This window comes from Trachurus japonicus, chromosome 13, assembly GCF_045865225.1.
Source record: "Trachurus japonicus isolate A0001 chromosome 13, Traja_1.0".
Classification (NCBI taxonomy): domain Eukaryota; kingdom Metazoa; phylum Chordata; class Actinopteri; order Carangiformes; family Carangidae; genus Trachurus; species Trachurus japonicus.
Window position 1 is genome coordinate 3,539,949 of NC_140919.1, and position 14,763 is coordinate 3,554,711.

Here is a 14,763-nt window from a genome sequence, read left to right on the forward strand (position 1 = left end):
CACATTTCAGCTGCATTTAAAGTCCGATTTGGCGATTGTTGACTGTGATTAATGGCTTCAAATGGCTCTTAATACGCACAGTATTTCTTTCCGACAGTGTTTAACATTATAAATTAATAAATTCTACTCAATTTTAACTGCTTTCTGACTGTTTTCTTAAGTGTTAGACTAGTCGACTAGTAATAAATTAAATTTTGCGTTTAATCGACAGGGAAATTAGTCGCCAGGAACATCCCTAATCAGAACTATAAGAACCTATAAAGAACCCACTGCCGAGAGTTCGGAATGCTGTCTGTCAAACAGAGGTGAGGTATTGTATAGTGTTATTGCTTGGGGAGGAATGACAGCGAAGCTCTCTCAGTCTGTTGGGATTATTTCACGGGTATGTAGTGGTTTACATTTTTACACATCGTGATTGCTTCGTGGCATCGTTACGTGAGACGACAGGCGGCCATGTTTGAGAGGGACAGACAGCGCAAGTGTTAAACTGCGCCACGAGGGAAAGGACACACAGTTAAAGCAGAAGTAAGTGATATATTTGTGTTAATATAAAGTCTTAAATAGTTGTATCTTCAGACAGCAATCACTTACATAGAGTGTTTGGTCTGAAACACGGGTCTGTCAGTCACTCTGCTCTGCTCTGAGCCCAGGAGAAAACATTTATCGTATCCTACAGTTTTTATCCAATGAGGAGAGAGAACGGCATGCAGGGCTGTGTGTGCAGCCAAGGAACGCCGTGAATGTGGTGACGTAGGGACGATGACTGTTATGGTGCGTTCAGGGCAGCCCGTAACACGTGTTTTTCCGACCTGTGAAGTGGTACCAGTTCGATCTGGTACGACTTCATGGGTCAGAAGTTACGAGTGGCCGTTATAGTGACTTTCACAGGTAAAACAGGTCGGAAAAACACGAGTGGGTTGCCTGGAACGCTACAAAGTCGTAAGTTGTTGTCTACTGTATACAGTAGTTACTTGTCACTCAGACTATAGACCAGGGGTACTCAAATACATTTTTCGAAGGGCCAGAATTTTTCTTAACAGACACCTTGGGGGCCACACATTCAAATAGGCCTAGATTGAAATTAAATTCACCTTTTTCGTCTAATAATTTAAATATTTTTTATTTTTACTTGTAAGCACATAATTTTTATTTATACACTTCATGGTGTTTTGTATGATATAAAATGAAAAATCTTGACATTGTCATATCATCATTTACATATCATGCTGGAGCTTTACACTGCTGACTTGTATCCTCAGACATGCCCTGTGATTTTCAGCTTAAATATGAAAGGAGGCTGACCATCACAGGACATGTCTGACTCTGTTCTGAGGATACAAGTCATTGGTCCTGAGATGTGTGTTTCTCTTCTATAAAACACATTCTACATCTCGAAGGCGACGTCTTTCCACACATGGGCTTCCTTCACCTTTCAAACGAGGCAGAGCTCAGTGGGAAACAGTAGGAGACACAGGCCGAGGGCACCGGGACACAACACGGGGGGGGGGCTTCATCTGAACGGCCCCCCATGCATGATGCACACACAGTTGAACCAAGACGGCGGTGAAAATCACCCACGGTCTCTGCAGACAGGCAGGGAAAACCCTGCAGTCCAGCCCGCTCCCCAAACACTCACGCATGGTGATTTGGGTTCGTCGGCGTTTCTGTATCCCAGTGCAGCGCCTCACAGGCACACACAAACGCTCCGCGCGTGTTTCCATGTCCCAGCGCTTTGACTTACAGGCGCACGGAGCCCGAGAAATACAGTATACAGTAATATGTAAACTAGTAGAACTCAGTCGCGGGCCTGATTGGAAGGTTCGGCGGGCCGGATGCGGCCCGCGGGCCGCCTATTGAGTACCGCTGCTATAGACCCTTTCAGAGAGTATAAACAAAGACAGGTGTGGCTCATTAGAAAACGCTCTGGTACACTAAATTGAATGGAGCCTTAATTAGTATCCTTGGTAACACCTGTATTTGTTTATACTCTCTGAAACGGTCTATACTGGTTATTTCCCTCCACCCTTAACCCCCCTGCTAATAACACAATAACCTCTGCACCTACTTTTGCACCATTATTGCCAAGAGGGCTGTCATAGAAATGTGCATTTTATTTAAAATGTATAAATGAAGAGGTCCTTTAAGAATTTTACACACACACACACACACACAACATACTCCATAGATGACCCTAGTCATAATTGGTTTGTGTTTTGTCTGTACACTGTATGAATCAAGTTCCTCTTGTTTCTTCATAAATTAATTTAAGAAGCTTACCTCTCTTTTTAGCAAACTTCCTCCTCTGGTTTTTGGCAAAGGGGCTTTCTTGTGATGATGTGATGATTGTCTCATCTTCTGAACCTGATCTTCTGCCATACTTGCATCTGAAAAAAGAAAATAGTTTGAATAAATAAACAAGATAGTCCTAGCATTCCAGAAACTGACTGCATTTGATCCTTTTCTTTCTGATAATTTAGTATATAATGTGAATCTATCTAAGGCAGGGGTACTCAAATACATTTGTCAAAGGGCCAGAATTTTTCTTAACAGACACCTTGGGGGCCGCACATTCAAACAGGCCGAGATTGAAATTAAATTCACCTTTTTTCGTCTAATAATTTAAATATTTTTATTTTAGACGCAGACGTGCACGAAAAAAAACAATTGCGTCTCATCAAATGCGCGCAGCTACGGCTTTTGAGTTGTGAGCATGACGTGCGGCTACATTGAATGGGTTTGAGCTGCGCGCAAAAGACGCTACTGTAACTACTGTAACATCGAAGCTACATTGTTGCGAGTTATTGGCTCAGGCAGAAGCTCTGCGCGGTGCACACTGTTTCAGCTGCCTATTCTGTCATAGTTTATCAACGTTTTTCCGTCATTCTTCATTAGGATAATGTTAAAGGAGCTTGAGGCAAGATCAAGGAAATAAAACTCACTAGCGATACAACGGCCGTAGCGGCCGTCAGGGTTACTGCAGCCATCAGCCAAGTGGTGCGGGAGCGCGCATCAACTCTCCACAGCAGCAGCTGATGCTGTGACAGTGACACTGTGGCTGAATTGGAAACGGCATAACGTTACTATACCAGTGTTTTCCATTAATCAGCCGCCACAGTTTCGTTTGGGTCAGCCGCAGCAGTCTCTCACAGAAAAAAAGAACAGCTTTCACTCTCATCTCTGCCAGTCAGCCCCTCTCCCTGCTGTCTCACGACACACGCACGCACGCACGCACGCACACACACACACACACGTCGCGCTTGGCTGTTAATAAACAGTAAATGCGCCGTGCCGCGCTCATTGTACAGTGCTCAATTTACCGCGACACGGGAGGTTGACCGCCCAGGCATCAGGTCAGCACCGGCCGCCGCCGCCTCTGTGAGCTGCTGGTGCCGCTCAGCTGCTCATGACTCTGCACTCCTCCCAACACGTCGGAGAATTTCCTTACAGGCGTTGTTTGGATAAACTGACCACGGATGAATCAATCGGCTCATTGTAAAACTATTTATTTATTTATTGAAGTAGCCTAAATATGGTGATTTTTGTAGGTACAGATGCAGATCGAGCCCCAAGGCTGCGCTGCTCACACACACCTGAAGCTTCACTTTTCATTCAAATGAACTAATGCACCAATGCATTTATCTCCTAAAAACAATTCAACCAGCCGGCAGAAAACGTCTAAAAACCTGTGGGGAAGTTACTCGGCTCGTTTTCTTCCCTGGGAGGAGGAGGACAGAGGACAGAGGTTGCCCGGCCGATGAGCTCAGCTCCCCGGCTGCAGCCTCTGTGACGAGCCGCTGCTGCTGCTGCGTGTGTGGCTCTGCACTCCTCCGAAAAATGTCGGAGCAAATCTACTTAATCAGACGTTATTTGGATAAACTGACAACAGATTGGGAATCTAAACTGTCACTTTCTCGCATGAAAAAATATTAAAATTTTAAAAAGTGACGTTATTTCTCTACTCGCTGCTCACATGACTGTTCAGGCTGGAAGATCCGCCGACCGCTAGTCGCAAGCGGTGGAAAGCCGAAGCTGTCGAGGACGCGCATGCAGCGTCATTTGACATCACATCCGCGGACAGCGCGGGAAATTCGGACCCAGAATTGCAGCGCATTATGCAGCACACAGCCTGTTCAAGGCAACGGAGAGATACGCGAGTGGGCTCATTCTTTTTGGTTTTTAACGCTTCATCGCCCATTAGCAGTAAAAAAACTTAAAACGCATGTGCATTTCTTGCCTCATGAACCTTTAAGTTAATTTTGTGGTGGAGACAAAATTGTTCTTGACAAAAAGTGGTGGGGACATGTCCCCAGCGTCCCCAGCGTAAATGACGCCTATGGGTGAATGCATCACACAGATATTACAATATATTACGGTTTAAGCAGTCGTTTGCGATATGGATATTGCATATGTTGATATTGCAATGACGATAAATTTGCGATTTATTGTGCAGCACTACTGATAAGCACAAAACTTTTGGCCAAGTACAACTATTTTTATGAGGAGTCTCATAAACCTCCAACATCAGAAAAGAGGCTGAACAGTTATTTTTCTAAAAAGTTTTCTTCATCATGCAGCAGTTAAGAAAGTGTGTAAAATAAGTTACTTTACTGGTAATCCAAAGGTTACTTGTTACTTTGGAAGTGAAAGGTGTCACCCATTGAGAAAAGAAAACACAGGATCCACACAATGGGCCCCATGAGGGTCAGTGTTAGAAGTCTCCCTATCTTAACATCCTAACAGAGGCCTAAAAAGTGATCTCACTTCAAAATATTTTCTTCATCATGCAGCAGCTCAGAAAGTGCATTATTGTTATTGTAAATAATTTAGTTTGGATGCAGAGAAGTGTTGTCCTGTAGGTTAACAATCACTTATAGAAGGGTCCATACGGAGGGCCCCAGTAAGGACATGAACTGAAACTTGGTGTGTGTGTGTGGAAGAGAAAAGTTGGAAAACCCTTTTGAAGGAAGAGTATCTATCAGGGCCCCATTAAGACATGACCTGAACCTTGTGTGTGTGAAACCAGTTAGCTAAATGGAGATCAAATAGAAACTAGTGTGTCAAGTTATCAGTGCACTTTATAAAGAACTCAATCACATTCATTCTTTCCATTACCTTTGGAGCATCATATTCAGCAGCAGCAGCATCATCTTCACCATAAACCTTGGAGGACAGATCAACAGGAGGCACAGCCATCTCTTCTTCTGCTGCTGGAGCTGCTTGGGTGTCACCTGGTGTTTAGACATAAAAGAAGAAGACAGTCAGCACTGACAGGAATCATGAGTCTGGAAATACTTACAGGTCACAAATGTATTATGATCCAGGGCCCCACAAGGGTCAGTGTTAGAAGTCTCCCTATCTTAACCCACAACAGAGGCCTAAAAAGTGATCTCACTTCAAAATATTTTCTTTCATCATGCAGCCGCTCAGAAAGTGCATTATTGTTGTTGTAAATACTTTAGTTTGGATGCAGAGAAGTGTTGTCCTGTAGGTTAACAATCACTTATAGAGGGGTCCATACGGAGGGCCCCAGTAAGAACATGAACTGAAACTTGGTGTGTGTGTGTGGAAGAGAAAAGTTGGAAAACCCTTTTGAAGGAAGAGTATCTATCAGGGCCCCATTAAGACATGACCTGAACCTTGTGTGTGTGAAACCAGTTAGCTAAATGGAGATCAAATAGAAACTAGTGTGTCAAGTTATCAGTGCACTTTATAAAGAACTCAATCACATTCATTCTTTCCATTACCTTTGGAGCATCACATTCAGCAGCAGCATCATCATCTTCACCATAAACCTTGGAGGACAGATCAACAGGAGGCACAGCCATCTCTTCTTCTGCTGCTGGAGCCTGCTTGGGTGTCACCTGGTGTTTAGACATAAAAGAAGAAGACAGTCAGCACTGCGGGAATCATGAGTCTGGAAATACTTACAGGTCACAAATGTATTATGATCCAGGGCCCCACAAGGGTCAGTGTTAGAAGTCTCCCTATCTTAACACCACAACAGAGGCCTAAAAAGTGATCTCACTTCAAAATATTTTCTTCATCATGCAGCAGCTCAGAAAGTGCATTATTGTTGTTGTAAATACTTTAGTTTGGATGCAGAGAAGTGTTGTCCTGTAGGTTAACAATCACTTATAGAGGGGTCCATACGGAGGGCCCCAGTAAGGACATGAACTTGAAACTTGGTGTGTGTGTGTGGAAGAGAAAAGTTGGAAAACCCTTTTGAAGGAAGAGTATCTATCAGGGCCCCATTAAGACATGACCTGAACCTTGTGTATGTGAAACCAGTTAGCTAAATGGAGATCAAATAGAAACTAGTGTGTCAAGTTATCAGTGCACTTTATAAAGAACTCAGGCCTTGTCCACATGAGCCCAGAGGCCTGTACTGCGAAGGAGGTTCAACATGGCCAGGCTTTGTGTTCATCTTCCAGCTCAACAAAACCTCAAGTCCCGGCCGGGTTAACACGGCACTAGAGTTGTCACGGTACCAAAATGAGTAACCACGGTACTATACCAGACAAAGTATCACGGTTCCGGGTAATATCACGATACTGCAACCTTTTTTTATTATTATTATTTTTATGAACTGCAATGTATTTGTACAAGTTATAAATACTTATTAATTAGGCTACTTATAATGTTGTTTGGTGCATGATAAACATAATACTGGTGAAGTAGGGATTAGACTGAAACAAATATTTTTAAATAAGCAATAAAAAACAAATAAATGAAGTTAGAATTTATATGGTTGAAAATAAATAACCATTCAGTCTCTTGCACATTAATTTATGTTTAACAAATATAAATAATCAACTTAGGATAAAAACAAATCCACTGTCTTTAAAAAAAATCTATTTGACAATAATGCTTCTTCTCCAACATAATAAATCATAGAGGACAGAATACAATGAACAGGAACTGATTCCCTGTGAAAACTATATTTTTATGCATTTTCTAGGTGCTTTATACTTGGACATCCTTTAACTCTTTATTCCTCAGCCTGCACACGGAGTATATAGCCTGATATTAGCCAATGAGAAAATAAACAGAGCTAAATTCATTAAGTGCCCCTGACGACGACGCCGCGGCAGATTCGCTGCTCGCGCCCGGTGCTTCTGCCGTGGTCAGTGTGTTGTCTCATGTTTGTGACTGTAAGCCATGTGCGCGTCTGGCGAGACAGAACTTTAGCTCGTTGTTTGTTTTGAAGCGAGTTTCTATCGAAGCGGCCGGAGCAGTCTCAGCTGTCTTCATGGAGTCCGTTCTTGCCGGCATGAACCACGAACAGCCAATCAGAGAACAGACGGGCGGACCCAGCGTGCGGAAACAGCCTATCATATCCCGGACATCACCAGTAACAGGCAAACAGCCAATCATTCAGCAGCTGTGTAGTTGGGTTGCAGTGGGTGCATGTGGGTTTTGTTTACAAGGGAGTAGCATGCAGTGAGAAGCCGGGAGGAGAGGAGAGGCGGCCGCTATGTAGCGGAAACTGGCACCGGTAGTAGTAATCCACGGTAGTACCGTCGTGTAGAATTTCTAGTATAGTAGGAACCGTTACGTTTTTGGCACCGCGGGGTACCGTGGCTACCGTGGGTATCGTGCAACTCTACACGGCACTGCAAAGCTGGTTATCAACTTGGTTTGTTAAGTCCGGCTCTCAGCTTTATGATCTGTGCGCGTTCACATCAAAGGGGGCGTTTGGCGTCATATGATTCAACTTCCGCACGAAATTGATCCACAACGGGCTGATTTCAGCCCGAGGAGTGCAATTGTTTTAATGGAGAGAGGGGAGCCATATAAAAAAAAGCACGATTGCAGCCTGAAGCAACAGTGTTGCTGCAAATATGACGAGAGGAGGCTGCTTTTAATTTTTCTGACAGCTCTTGCGCTACTTTTAAATATGAAGCTTTATCCATATAAACTAGAGCAACATCAACTGTCATTTTAAATTGTGTTTTATATTGTTATATATTTCACTGATCGCAATTATAACGCAAGTGTGTGTTTTATTGGAAGCGAGGCTGGATAGGAGGTTTTTTAGGTGCTGAAGCTACAAGCAAATCTCATAAACTAAGAACTTTTTAAATGTGAAAACAGCGGAGACTTATTCAAGATTTGCGTTTGGGCAACACTGAAATATAACAGGCGACACGTCGGAATTCATTTATTCACGGCCACATTTAGTGAAATTATTAACTTTACCGATTATCCATCTGTCCTGCTGCGAGCGAACAACTTCTATCAGTGGTGGACTGAGTGTATATAAAAGTAAAATATAGACTATAGTCTAATATTTAATGAGCTCCTGACGCTCAGCTCAACGGGTGAGGAGAACAACTCTCGGCGGAGACACACAGAGAGGGACCAGGTTATGAGCGAAGCATAAGTTACCATGGTGATCTAGCCTCGTTAAAAGACAGCCACCTTCGCAGTACAGGAGAGGCTGGCTTTACACTCAACATACCTCGCTAACCCACTAAACTGGCTTCGCAGTACAGGCCTCAGGTATTTTTGAAACCGTGAACATATGTTCCCGGTTGTATGTCCTGTCCACACGCAACCACGCTTTTGGAAACCTGAAACCGTGTTTTTTTGAAACCAGAGTCCAGGGTGGGGTTTTGGGCCGGGGTTGGTTTCACCAGGTGCGTGTGGACACTGCAACCGTGATTGTTTTTCTCGTTTACGTCATAGCTGCACACGTGCTGATGTAAACACTGCCAGCCCCAGAGGTTGTTTGCAGCGGTTTGCAGAAGTTGACGTGAGCTTGCAAAAATGGAGGTGACAAAGTGGATTTTTATCACTTTTTTTTTTACATCATCTAAATGCTATTTGTATAGTTTCTCGATGAGAAAAATATAAGGAAACGGTCGTCAGGGCGATCCTCTTGTCAGCTCCAAACTCACCCTCAATCACAAACCACAGCTGGTTTTCCACACAGCATCATTTACAGTAACAAGTGACGCTACAGATCAGCGGGGGCCGCTGCCGGTGTGTTTTTAAAATTACAGAACTACTACAGTAGCCCCATGAGAGTCAGTGTTAGAAGTCTCCCTATCTTAACATCCTAACAGAGGCCTAAAAAGTGATCTCACTTCAAAATATTTTCTTCATCATGCAGCAGCTCAGAAAGTGCATTATTGTTATTGTAAATACTTTAGTTTGGATGCAGAGAAGTGTTGTCCTGTAGGTTAACAATCACTTATAGAAGGGTCCATACGGAGGGCCCCAGTAAGGACATGAACTTGAAACTTGGTGTGTGTGTGTGTGTGAAGAGAAAAAGTTGGAAAACCCTTTTGAAGGAAGAGTATCTATCAGGGCCCCATTAAGACATGACCTGAACCTTGTGTGTGTGAAACCAGTTAGCTAAATGGAGATCAAATAGAAAACTAGTGTGTCAAGTTATCAGTGCACTTTATAAAGAACTCAATCACATTCATTCTTTCCATTACCTTTGGAGCATCACATTCAGCAGCAGCAGCATCATCTTCACCATAAACCTTGGAGGACAGATCAACAGGAGGCACAGCCATCTCTTCTTCTGCTGCTGGAGCCTGCTTGGGTGTCACCTGGTGTTTAGACATAAAAGAAGAAGACAGTCAGCACTGCGGGAATCATGAGTCTGGAAATACTTACAGGTCACAAAGGTATTATGATCCAGGGCCCCACAAGGGTCAGTGTTAGAAGTCTCCCTATCTTAACACCACAACAGAGGCCTAAAAAGTGATCTCACTTCAAAATATTTTCTTCATCATGCAGCAGCTCAGAAAGTGCATTATTGTTGTTGTAAATACTTTAGTTTGGATGCAGAGAAGTGTTGTCCTGTAGGTTAACAATCACTTATAGAAGGGTCCATACGGAGGGCCCCAGTAAGGACATGAACTTAAACTTGGTGTGTGTGTGTGTGGAAGAGAAAAGTTGGAAAACCCTTTTGAAGGAAGAGTATCTATCAGGGCCCCATTAAGACATGACCTGAACCTTGTGTGTTGTGAAACCAGTTAGCTAAATGGAGATCAAATAGAAACTAGTGTGTCAAGTTATCAGTGCACTTTATAAAGAACTCAATCACATTCATTCTTTCCATTACCTTTGGAGCATCATATTCAGCAGCAGCAGCATCATCTTCACCATAAACCTTGGAGGACAGATCAACAGGAGGCCACAGCCATCTCTTCTTCTGCTGCTGGAGCCTGCTTGGGTGTCACCTGGTGTTTAGACATAAAAGAAGAAGACAGTCAGCTTGTGTAACTACTTCTATGCATTAATTTTAAAATGTTACTGTTGAATATGCAAAACAGTTTCACATTTTCTTTACAGTCTTCTATTGGCCCAGCACTTACCTTAATAGTACTTGAATGTGCTGGACACTTTACATACAGCAGAAATAAAATAAATAACTTTACATTTGTATATTTGATTATACCAGTGTGTACCTGAAACTTCTCTTATGGAAATCAGGCTCATTTATACACACCTACTATATACCTAAACACATTGGGTCTCATTCATGAAACGTGAGCAGCACGGATTTGTGTGTAAACCCTGAGCAGCGCAAATTTACGTGGATTTCCGCATTCATCAATCTTTTAGTAGTGCTGATTTTTTCGTAGCTACTCACAAAATCTACACCTGCTCCGGACTGTGTGTAGCGCTTGTGTAAATGTAGGAATGCAAATAAATACTGCTTATCACTGTTAAAAATTACAATTTTAATCTGTATTACTCTCTCTCATGTTCAAAATACGCAGACGGCTTTGAAACACGTAATTTGAACATGACAAACAATTAGAAATATTTGGAGAGAGAGACGTTTTAGGGATCGGACACGCACAAACACGTCAAGGCTCCATCTAATGATGATGATAATCTGATATAAAACCGGAAAACACTTTTTTGTGTTGCTACAGTACAGGCTCGGTGGGCGCACACTTCACCCTGCGCAGCAGCGCAGTCAGCACCGGTTTGGATGGAGCTGTGACAGACGGCTGGTGCTTCTGTAACAATATAACCTGCCTATATAACTTCATGCTCCTCTACAGCTGAGGCTGTGAAGAGCCTCCTCCTCCCGTCGCTGCCGTAGCTCTGGAGTTGTGTTTTTTTATTTTTATGTTTCATATCGAACTATTCTGGCTTTACTTCTTAAACGGTTCTTTAATCAACCAAGGATAGGCCTACTTAATTCACTAAATCTGTTACTTCACTCCACGCCTTTGAACTGTCCCAGTCACACCACTACTAACAGAAGAGAATTTAATATTTTTTCTGGACTCCACTTCACCCAAAATGACTTCGATCCGTGATCTCTCTTTTTTCTCTCTCTCCCTCTTTCCTCGTTTGCGTCATGGCTGCAGGTGAGCAGGATGCACCTAACTCCTAATATGGTGGTCAGGATCTCCTTATATGGCTATTCATGTATGGAGATCTATGCTAATTGCTGATCACCGGGGGCGTGTTGTTAGGTTACGATGGGTTGGCATTCATGAAGTTACACACGTGTTTACGATCAAAACTGAGTTTCCCGCACCGTTCATGAATCCGGAGTAGAGTTTTAGTAGAGTGAGCTTTTATGTGCAAATCTACACACAGATTTACTCACGTTTCATGAATGAGACCCATTGGATTTAAACAAGACAGATGAATGAAGCCACTTATTTCTATAAGATACCTTCTGAATGAAGAATGTTAAAGGTGTACAGAAATGGCCGTTTGTCCTGTTTGTCGCGCCGAGTTGTCACGAGCTGCAACACGAGTTTACCCGAGTAAGGAAAACGAATTTGATTGGTCGTTATCGAGCGGGCGGGATATTCAAAGCTTGGGGCGAGCCCGAGCTCCGTGTGTGTGTGCGTGTCTCAGACGTTTGAATGACGGATTACGGATCCAATATCAGTGGCTGGTGAATCGTGTACAGGCTGACGTATAATCTGTGCGCCTGCATTAGCCAATGCGAAAAAAAAAATACACACTTTCATCCCGGATTTACTCAAAAATAGAATTTTGCACAAAGTTTGGCCTACATCGTCTGAAAGATGAGTTATCACATTAATTTTATGATCCAGAGTGGGCTCAAATTCAGTTTTCTTTTCTGTACACCTTTAATAATGAATAGTATCTAAAAATGTGCTGCTGTAATTTGCAGCTACTGAAAGCACTAGAGATCATACCTTTGATATTATTGATAAATCTCACTGCAAACCATGGCTTGTCTCCAGCTGACAGAATATATGAGATTACATCTTCAACAGGCTTTATCCAGGCCTTCCTTTTGGATGTCATTGCTCTGTGAAAATATTTTTATAACATTAAACAGCTGTGCAGCATGAGAAAACAGACTGCTCATTCATTCATTCTGTAATTTAAAAAATATCATAATCAGCTGAACTGTAGCTTAGCAAGTTATTATTTATTTTCTCAATTATGAGAATATGGCATGTGCTACGAATATAGCTGTTTTGGATTCATGCTTCAATTATTGTGACTCACACAGATCATTAATCCCTGACTAATAACATCGGTTAGCTTAACTATTTCTCAACACGACTGCATTTGAGGGGGTGGCCCAGACCCCACAAAGCTTAACTGATCTAGCCATGCCTACCGCAACTCTCTCCCTGACCAGGCCTGAGCCCCGGGCCACAGTGAGCTCATCTGGCCCAGAGCGATAGGCCTGAGACCCAGAGCATAGTTAGCTTAGCCTGGGCCTGGGACCACAGGTAACGTTAGCTTTACTGACCGGGCCCGTGCCTACCGCGAGGCATATAACGTAACCGAACAATTACGTTTGTTTTACAATGATTATGTGACATTTTTGACTACTATAACATGACGTTGCGTGTGCTCGTATACCCCCATAAAGCCTGCGTTCAACACTGTTAGCACTTAGCTGTAAGTCACCCGGATGTTCGCCTTTAGCAAAACAGTTTCTACCGTACTTCGTATCGTAGCTTCCATAAAATAAGTACGAGACGAGCATTTCCGTTGAAAGCGGCAACAACACATTTATCAAATACCTTATCAGAGTTGAAACTCCTCACTTCAGAGCTCCGCCGTCTCATGAATATTCGCCAGGTTAATTGGCCATGTGTTCCACCCATGGGTTCCACCGGATTGCGTCATCGGACGGATGATACTTCCGCTTAAAGAGCCAGGTGATGAAAAAAAAAAAAAAAAAAGAGCCCGGTGATGCGAGGCTACTTCCCAGGCCCGTAGCCAGCCTTGTGGAGGGGGGGGTTCTTTTTTCCCAAAAGTGGACCTCCCCCCCCCCCCCCCCCCCCCCCAAAAAAAAAAAAGTAAATAAATAATAATAATAAAGGCACACACTTCTTTTTTTCCCCATTATAACTTCACTTTGACATCACGTGTTTCTCTTCCTCCACTATCCTTTACTGTTGCTCTCATTTACAACAAAATTTTCACCATGTAATTCATTTTTTCTATATATATATATAAAAAAGGCTTAGCTTTTTCATAACAATAATCATAATAATGTTTAATGTAGTTAAATGTATCTCTCTCTCTCTCTCTCTCTCTCTCTCTCTTTCTCTCTCTCTCTCTCTCATACTCACACACACACACACACACATAGGTACCTGCAAACTGGAAATGATGATAAAGTAAACCCCTGTAGGGGGGGTCTGGGGGGATCTCCCCCAGAAAGTTTTTATGATTTTAAGAGGTAAATGAAGCATTCTGGTGTACTCTGAGAAGAATATAATGGGAAGACAACATTCACTTCAGATAAAAAAAAAAAAAAACACATTTGGTAGGCTACTGACTGAGGTTTCTATCTTTGTAATGGCAAGAATGGCTGGACTGTATGACACTGGTCTAGTGGGGAGCTGTAGCTGGTGAGAAAAAACAAAACTTTTTTTTCTTTCAATCTTTTGACCTGGACCAGCCTTTCAAGGCCCCGTTTCCTCTGCTTCTGCCCTGTTCTCATCTGTATGATGGCTGTAGCTACTGTCAGATATTAATAAATGAAAGGAGGCTCCCATTCCCATTTGGAGGTTGCAGGTATAACACACGCACACATGCACATGCACACACAGTAACGCACGCACGCACACACACACGCACGCACACACCTGTTGCTGTCTCCCTCTCCTCTGCTCTCTGGACTGGGCTGCCTGGCTGTTCTTTTGGGCTACCAAGTGTGCATGGGCCTTTTGGACTTAGATTTGAGTTCTCACGGACCGGACGCGTCAGTTCAGTCCGAAAATATGTAGAAATTAATTCGGTCAGGTCGCGCTCCTACTCGGCTTCTCTCTCTCTCTCTCTTTTCTTTTGGCCGGGTCCGGACCAACTTAATTCAGGGTCCGGGTTTCAACACCCGCGGGTCAGACCGGGTTCGGCTTTTAACTTTCAGGCCCGTTCAGGTTGATGCCAGGTGCAGGACTTCAGAGCAGCATGTCAGTGCTGCTGACGCGACGCACCGCACCGCAGGTTGCAGAGCGTCAACTCGCGCGGCGCCCTACTGCGCTGTGATTGGCTAGAACTCACAGGCTTTGGGCTGTTTGCTTCAGCAGCAGTCCAGTCAACACGGGGACACGCATCCCACACCAATCAGAGAGTTATTAGAGAGCCTAATACACGACAAGCACCGCATTTGCGGCAGCGGTGGGGTGGTGGCGGTGGGGGTGTGTGTGTGGGGGGGTTCGAACGAACCCTCCGATCCCCCTTGGCTACGGCCAGCTTCCGCTAAAAGCGCTAGCTCTCCAAAGTTAATGGTTAGCAGCTAATTAGCCTAAGATAACAGAAACGATCTTTTATATT

General features: G+C 43.5%; 2 long non-coding RNA genes across 3 annotated transcripts in view; one reads left to right on the forward strand and one right to left on the reverse strand.

The window, feature by feature from the left end:
* Positions 1-9,444: 9,444 nt before the first annotated feature.
* On the reverse strand, positions 9,445-13,106 carry LOC146975274 (uncharacterized). Of its 2 annotated transcripts, none has more exons than XR_015037422.1 (3): positions 13,002-13,103; positions 12,156-12,271; positions 9,445-9,563 (listed from the first exon to the last, which is right to left on the reverse strand). It is a non-coding gene; the product is annotated as an uncharacterized LOC146975274 (long non-coding RNA). The 2 variants fall into 2 exon arrangements; XR_015037423.1 differs by lacking the exon at positions 9,445-9,563 and adding an exon at positions 10,159-10,199 and having other exon boundaries at positions 13,002-13,106.
* LOC146975275 (uncharacterized) overlaps positions 11,728-14,763 on the forward strand; it is a 68,750-nt gene continuing 65,714 nt past the window's right edge. Inside the window, exon 1 of the long non-coding RNA XR_015037424.1 lies at positions 11,728-11,840. This is a non-coding gene — a long non-coding RNA (uncharacterized LOC146975275). The remainder of the gene's footprint in view (positions 11,841-14,763) is intronic.